The sequence below is a fragment of the Vitis riparia genome, chromosome 16 (assembly GCF_004353265.1).
Source record: "Vitis riparia cultivar Riparia Gloire de Montpellier isolate 1030 chromosome 16, EGFV_Vit.rip_1.0, whole genome shotgun sequence".
Taxonomy (NCBI): domain Eukaryota; kingdom Viridiplantae; phylum Streptophyta; class Magnoliopsida; order Vitales; family Vitaceae; genus Vitis; species Vitis riparia.
Genome location: NC_048446.1, coordinates 2,750,073 through 2,757,230, shown reverse-complemented (window position 1 = coordinate 2,757,230; position 7,158 = coordinate 2,750,073).

Below are 7,158 nucleotides of genomic sequence, written 5' to 3'. Positions count from 1 at the left end.
GTTAATTCAGCTTCCAACAATAACAGCAGTCTACGTATGGTTTTACCAGGAAAACTTGTCGTACTGGGCAAGAAAGCAGCACAGCAACGAGAAACAGCACAGAAAATTGCCTTTCAAGCACTCAGAGATGCTTCAGCTATTGAAACCCTAGTTCGGTATCTCAAGATGTCGTCAAACTTGAGTAAATCAGCTAAGGCAGATGCTCCAGCTGCCTGTTTTGACCAGTTTCTGGATTTCCATCTTCAAATTGCGCAAGCAGTGACTGATATGGTGTCCATACAAGCAGCTACTGAAATGGCTCAAACCCCAAATGCTGAAGGGAAAGGAGCTTTTGGAAAATAGCATGAAGAAGATTCACCCATCTTACATGAAATTATGCAAAACTCCATGGACCAAAACCGGAACTCAGACTTAAATTTGTCCAAAAGAAGATCAGTGTTATACAAGTCAATTGCGGTCATTCCTGAAAGAAGTGATCAGAAGACAAGCCTGGAGAAGCAATTGAGATTGATTCCCAATCCAAAGGCCGCCTTGGAAAGAAAAGGAGGGACCACTCCACTTGGAAATCTGCCCTTTGAAATTGCTGAGAATGATGAGAACATAAAACCAGCCTCTTGTATCTTGAGCAATACAATCAAATTGGGTAAGCAGGATGAAACAGAAGCTGGAAACTGGTTTATGGACTACCTGGAAAAAGCTTTAGAAACAGGTCTGAAGAAACAAAAGGGGACAGCAGTTGGGGATGCTTGGAAAGTTCCTCAGTCTCTCATACTCAAGGTCATTAATTGGGTGGAGGTAGAGCAGTGTGATAGTAGTAAGCAGCCAGTGCATCCCAGAGCAGCACGCACTCCCATTGATAACGGGAACATGCACCAGATTGAGAGGCACCACGACAGTCGTATAAAGAAAGCAGGCATGCACAGATTTTGGAGGGCAGCAGGGGACTCCATTCAGTCGCCAAGGTAGGAGCATATAGCCGCCATTCATCCTTAAGCTTTGCAGACGCTTCAACCGCACCATCCATTAAGGAGTCTGGCAGCCGCTTCATCCGCATCATCCATTGAGGAGTCTTGCAGCTGCGCCATCCATTAAGAAGTCTTGCATCGGCACAATCCATTGAGAAGCCTTATTGTCGCATCACACAAAAAAATCTTGAAAAAGGTAAGTTAAAATTCTTTAGTTTAGTTCTTGATTCTTTGTTTTAGTTTGAAAAGGTCAGAATTTTATTGGTTTAATTCTTTAGTTTAATCAATCATGTTAGATAAAGTTCATGTTTTTAATTCCAATTAGTTTAGTTTTAATCTATCCCTTAGTTTAAGTGTGTCAGTGATTTTAATTCATTAGTTTGAATAATCATGTTAGATAAATTTCATGTTTTTAATTCCAATTAGTTTAGTCTTGATTTATTCTTTAGTTTAGATGTGTTGGTGATTTTAATCCAATAGTCTAATTAATCATGTTAGATAAAGTTCATGTTTTTAATTCCGATTTAGTTCAATTTTAACTTCTTTTTTTTTAGTTTAGATGTGTTTGTGTGTTTAGTTGATCATGTGCTAGTTCTTGATTTGTTATCGTCAATTTAGACGTTTCTTGAATCCTAGTCATTAATTCTTGATGTATATCTCGTTAGCTTATTTGATCTAAGTTTTAATAGTTTATTACTTTGGTAGTCTCTTGTCAAATTTTCTTTTCAAAGGTCATAAAAAAATAGTGAAGATTAGCCTCCATTCTCACCACTTTAGTTTGCTTGGTTGTCAAAAATTTCACTTTGTGATTTCTTTTTCTTTTGTTTTGCTCGGTATTCTGTTTCTTATGTTTTATTGTTTTCAAATTAATCTCTTTTATTTTAAAACAAAACACTTTTCTCAAAAGATCCCTTTAAAAATCTATTTTAAAAATTCATTTTGATAAGTTCGCATCTTTCTCAGTTTTCAATAAAAACTACGATTTTGAGTAAGACATGAATCCAAGTTTGTGGTCCCAAATAAATGGGATAATTATAGGCTAGATTCGTGTATATCAATTGGGGAATCGGTGAAACCCTTACATAAAATCTTTTTTTCAAAACTCATATTTGCTGCCACCTTTGCTACTTGTAATCATATCTATTTTTTTAGGAATTATATGTAAGATGTATGTGATAATTGATTATTTCGTATGCTTTGATCCCCCCCCCCCCCCCCCCCCCCCTCCCCTCCTCCCCCCCTATCTTGTGGAAGCACGTTACAAGTTACCCTTGCTATCAAGGTACGCTCTTCCACACTTTCAAAAATTCTATAAACATGTATGCTATTGAAGATCATATCCATGTTTGATGTAATCCTTGGGTGCTTAGATGTATGTTTGACTTGCTTGGATAAAATGCATGTTGTGTACTATATTTCTACATTAACTTTGATGTTTTATGATAGCGCTTGAAAAGAAGTCCAGGTACACACTTTGACTCTCTTTTATGATCGTGATTTGACTTTTTGGTCTGGTATGTTGATTCTGAAATCACCTTAATCTACCTAGGTATCTTCAATCAATTAATTAATTGTCACATTCCCTCAACTTAACCAGTAAAGACCTCTTTAGGGCTTAAAGGGTGCTACCTCTTAGAGGTACCTTCCCAATAGGTAACCTGATCCCCGGATCGAGACTCGAGTTTTTCAAGATTTGCTTTTCCAAAAACTATGAAGTCACTTCTTTAGGGTTTTATTTCTTATTTTATTTTCCCTTTTAAAATAAAATAAAATAAGTGGCGACTTCGACTTTTCCAAAACTAATTTTTCACATTAAAAATAAGTCTCACCGATTGAGTGGACGCACGTGAAAAATGTCGGTCCACAAGTGGTTTTAATTATTCTTCATATTTATCTCATTATTTTTTTTTTATAATAGTTGTCTTAAAGAAAATAAGTAAAATCAACTACCGCGGGTGACATTGATTCTTTCCTAACAGATGAAGAATAGTTGAGTCATGGACAATCAAGATAGGAAGAAACCAAAAGTGGGACTCTGGAACATTGTTGTCTCTTAGTGCAAGCTTTGTGCAAGGCAACTGAAATAGCCTGCCCTAGGGCCTAGAATTGATCATTTCAAAATCTTGGTGGGAGATTGGATTGTGTTGAGAATCAGAAGAATCTGAAACTGATGAAAAACACCAAGAAATAGAGGGCGCAAAGGAAAAGTGGATTGTAGAAAACTGAAAATTTGAAAAAATACATCAGACTTGAGTCCTATTTATAATACATCAATGACACAATAATAGAGTAAAGAATAAACTGAAATAACAACTCTTCTAACTAACTCTTCTCATCTAACTTGTTTTCTATTTTAAGTCTTTCTTCTTTCCTTTTTAATTCCATGCTTTCAATATGAGATGCAACACTCCAACACCCCCCCCTCAAGATGGACATGGATGTTAATGATGTTCATCTTGCGAAGATTATGATGTCTGAGTTGCATTTTGAGAAGAAGAGACATTACCACAATAATAGTCCTGCATATATGAAGGTTTTTGTTTAATTCTGGTTGATTTTCTGAGCTGTAGGACTTCAGGGTCAGTTGAATCAGAAGTTGAATCCAGATGGGATGGAGAGGGAAATGTAGGTGAGTCAGATTCAAGAAGGGCAGGAGGTTCAGATAGAGAAGGAGAATTATTAGGTGGTGATGCAGATCCCACATTGTGATAGGAATTGAAGAAGGAGGTGGTAGAGGGTGAATCTAAAAAGGATTGTGAAAAAGGAAACATAAAGGAATGAGTTTCAGGATGTTGGGGCAACACTGGGAAAGGAAAATTGTTTCATGGAATATGACATTCCGAGAAACAAGGATCTTATTGGTGTTTAGATCCATGAGTTTATAACCCTTAATATCAGAAGGATATCCTAGGAAGATGCACTTTGTGTCTCGTGAATCAAATTTTTGTCTGTGACTAGTTAAAGTGGATGCAAAACAAAGGCAACCAAAAACTCTTAAATGAGAAAGGTTAGGTGTTTTGTTAAAAAGCATTTCAAAAGGGGTTTTATTTTGAAGTAGAGGAGTGGGAATTCTATTGATTATGTGGGCAGCAGTAAGCACACAGTCACTCCAAAAAATTAATGGTAGATTTGCTTGAAACATTAAGGCTCAGTAGTGCTTAGTAGATGTTGATGTTTTCTCTCCACAACGCCATTTTGTTGAGGAGTTTCGACACAACTTCTCTAATGCAAAATACCATATTTATGATAGAATTTTGTGAGTAAGAATTCTGGTCCATTATCAAACCTTATAGCTTTGACAGAAGAAGAAAATTGGTTTGCTACCATTTTACAGAAAATTTTGATTAAAGATGGCACTTCTGATTTAGCTTTAATCGTGTATGCCCAAGTACACCTTGTGAAGTCATCGACTATAGTTAAAAAATATCAAAAACCAGAATAAGAAGTAGTGCCAAAAAGACCCCATATATCACAATGGATCAAATCAAAACTTTTATTAGAATTACTCTATGATACAGAAAAAGGAAGCCTTCTTTGCTTTGCTAAAGGACATATGTCACAGACATTTGTATGATCAAGAGTGATAGCAGAGTCAATCTGTTTGAGGGAATGGAATCTTGAACTAGATACATGTCCTAATCTACAATGCTATATATCAAAGTATTTGTGAATAGAGGACAAAGCAAGAGGAGCAGAATTAAACTGAAATGAATTGCAGGTTTTAGCTTGTGATGAAGCTGGAATCAAATGGTAAAGTCCTTCTTTTTCAAGAGCAATCCCAATCATCTTCTCCATTGACTGGTCCTGTAAAAGGCAATGAGAAGCAGTAAAGGTAAGAGAAAGATTAGATTGTTTAGTGAGTTTGGAAACGGATAATAGATTGAATGAAAAATGAGGAACACACAAAACATTATGTAAAAATAAGGAATCTGAGAGACATACAGTACCAATGTGTGTGGCTGGAACTGTAGTACCATTAGGAAGATTGATGGATGCATTAATTGGTTTAGGTGTAGAATGGTATAAAAGTGGTGAACAAATCATATGGTCTGTTGCACCCGTATCAAGAAGCCAATATGAAGTGGAATTTGGCTTAGAAGTAGCAGAATTACAAGAAAAAATTGGTTTAAGTGTAGGTTGAACTTTACCAGAAAAGTGAGAGGTGGTGACAAGGTTAATAGCTGGTTGGACATTATTCTGATTGGAAGAATTGGGTTGAATTGAATTTGCAAGCGCCATTAGTTTATGAAATTCCTCTAGAGTGAAACAACACTTTTGTTGCTCATTGCTATTTTGATTGGGGACCTCTGGAGTAGTAATGGCAGCATGAGCAGAAGCCATATTCCTTTTTCCCTTTGGTCCATTCCAGCTAGGGTGATAACCATGAAGTTGAAAACATTTGTCCACTGTGTGACCATTATAGCCACAATGAGTACAGTGTAGGGCAAATTTCTTTGGTTTGTCCTTGAAAGATTGTGGCTGGTAATTCTGCTAATTGGATTGCTTTGCCATCAAAGCATGAGTCTCATTATATGTAGCAAAATTTGTGAGTTGCCTCTAACTTTCTTCTTGAAGCAATAGAGAGAAAACCTTGGACATGTTTGGTAGTGGAACCATTAGTAGCAATTGGCTTCTGATAGAGGCATAAGAATCATTTAGCCCCACCAAGAATTTGAGTACATAATCAGATTGCTGTATGATTTGTAGAAAGTTGAAAAGTTCACAAGTGCATGTTGGAAATGGCCTATAGCTAATGTACTCGTCCCACAGGGTCTTAAAGGTACTGAAATATTCAATAACAGACAAAGCACCTTGACTAATGCAACTCAAAGATTTCTCAAGTTGGAAAACCCTTGGTCCATCACTCCTAAGATATCTGACTTTAAGCTCATTCCAAATATCAACAGCAGATATCACAAACAGCAAGCTATTTCGTATTTCTTTTGAAATGGAATTCATCAACCAAGAAAGAACCATATTATTTTCCCTTAACCATGCTGTGTGTTTAACAAGCTGATCAGTAGAGATGAGAAACAATTGAACCATCTATAAATTGTACCTTGTTTTTTACTGTCAATGCAATGACTATCGAACAACTCCATGCAACATAGTTTTCTCCATTAAAGATTTCTGATACTAACAAAGCACTAGGATTGTGGCTTAGATGTAGGTAATACGGACTCGATGAGTCATTTGAAGGATTGATAGGAGGCTGATTAAAAGAATTAGATGAAAAAAAATGCACAGGAGAGGGATTGACAAGAGGAGAATCACCAGAACTCATTTTCAAGAATTTATTCAAGAAAATGCAAGAAGCTGGAAGACAATCAATGCGAGAATTCCAAAGTAGAATTTCGCAAGGCAGAAGTTGAGAAGAAATTGATCGATTTAGGTTGCGGAAGCTTTAGGGTTTGGCTCTGATGCCATGTTGAGAATCAGAAAAATCTGAAACTGATGAAAAACACCAAGAAACAGAGGACGCAAAGGAAAAATGGATTGCAAAAAACTGAAAATTTTAAAAAAATACATCAGACTTGAGTCCTATTTATAATACATCAATGACACAATAACTGAGTAAAGAATAAACTAAAATAACAACTCTTCTAACTAACTCTTCTCATCTAACTTGCTTTCTATTTTAAGTCTTTCTTCTTTCCTTTTTAATTCCATGCTTTCAATATGAGATGCAACACTCCAACAGATTGTAAATGTGTAAACCAGTTGACCTTATCTTAATTAGTTATGCTGTATTAGTTCTCTTAATTTTTAGACTAGAAAAATAAAACCTAATTAAAAAGATTTAAAACATATATACTCCAAGGTCGAATTGTGTGATTAAAGGTCATTTCAAAAGAGTTAAAAGTAAGAAAATTGGAGAATGGAGTTGATGCAGTAGATGATGAGAGGATTTAGCATTATCATCATATGAGAATACTGCTCAATACTTATAAATCAACCTACAAACCCTGATCAGCATAATACAAAACACACAGCTTTATTATAAGCTGCATGGATTCATCAGAGTCGGACGCTGAAGCCTCAAGGTCATCTCCCCCGACAGAGTGATTACTAGTGTCCTCATCCGGAGATTCCGGATCAACTTTAATCAAATTAAAGCTTCGGCAAACCAAGCCTCAAGTTCAGCTTGGCGGTCAGGGTCACTTGTAGTCGCCTGCCCCTTCTTCTCCAAGTG